This window comes from Palaemon carinicauda, chromosome 3, assembly GCF_036898095.1.
Source record: "Palaemon carinicauda isolate YSFRI2023 chromosome 3, ASM3689809v2, whole genome shotgun sequence".
Classification (NCBI taxonomy): Eukaryota; Metazoa; Arthropoda; class Malacostraca; order Decapoda; family Palaemonidae; genus Palaemon; species Palaemon carinicauda.
In genome coordinates, this window is record NC_090727.1 from 64,631,262 (window position 1) to 64,632,624 (window position 1,363).

Here is a 1,363-nt window from a genome sequence, read left to right on the forward strand (position 1 = left end):
AGTAAGGACATCCTTCCATTTGTTTATCTGATCAGAATCGATTACTTTACATTATCCGATTAACTAGAATACTCTTCTACTGGACTTCCGAAAAATCCATTAAAACAACAGCAAGTAAATTTCTCTTGCTTGAGGTATGCTCGGCTACACTATTCTATCTTTTTTCGCTTAATCTGTATTTTTTATGTTTTTATATTTAATATATAAAAGATCTATTTCATTGTTGTTACTGTTCTTAAAATATTTCAGCTCTTCAATGCTTCTCTTGTAGTTTAGCTATTTTCCTGTTTCCTTTCTTCTCTGGGCTATTTTTCCTTGTTGGAGCCCTTGTACTTATAGCATCCTGCTTTTCCAACTAAGGTTGTAGCTTCGCTAGTAATAATAATAATAATAATAATAATAATAATAATAATAATAATAATAATAATAATAATATGACAGATTCATTTTGAGTTGTCTGCCAACCTGGCATTAAAGTTCATTCACGCTGATATATTTAGTTATAAATAAAGAATAAAAGGAAATTCAATTAAAATCCATAAAAGAAATAATGTCCTTATCTAATTTAATTAGCTTTCAGAGGAACTTCTAAAATAGATCTAAAAATACCACTAGCATAGTACAGCACATCCTGCCCAAGAATCATGTTAAGGATGAACCTGCCATCTTCACCTCGAACCTCAAAGAGATATTTATTTCGCAATGTGCTAAAATTGGGACATTAGGTCAACAAACGCCTCACTAGCATAGTGCAGCACATCTTGCCCAAGAATCTTGGCAAGGATGAACCTCCCATCCTCATCTCGAGCCTCAAAATAATATATATACCTAAAGATGCTAGCATAGTACAACACATCTTGCACAAGAATCTTGGCAAGGATGAACCTGCCATCCTCATCTCAAGCTTCAAAATAATATCTATATCTTGAGGTGCTAGCATAGTACAATACATATTGCCCAAGAATCTTGGCAAGGATGTACCTGCAATCTTTAGCTCGGGTCTCAAAATAATATCTATATCTTTAGGTGCTAGCATAGTACAACACATCTTGCCCAAGAATCTTGGCAAGGATGAACCTGCCATCTTTAGCTCGAGTCTCAAAATAATATCTATATCTTGAGGTGCTAGCATAGTGTAACACATCTTGCCCAAGAATCTTGGCAAGGATGAACCTGCCATCTTTAGCTCGAGTCTCAAAATAATATCTATATCTTGAGGTGCTAGCATAGTGTAACACATCTTGCCCAAGAATCTTGGCAAGGATGAACCTGCCATCTTTAGCTCGAGTCTCAAAATAATATCTATATCCTGAGGTGCTAGCATAGTACAACACATCTTGCCCAAGAATCTTGGCAAGGATGA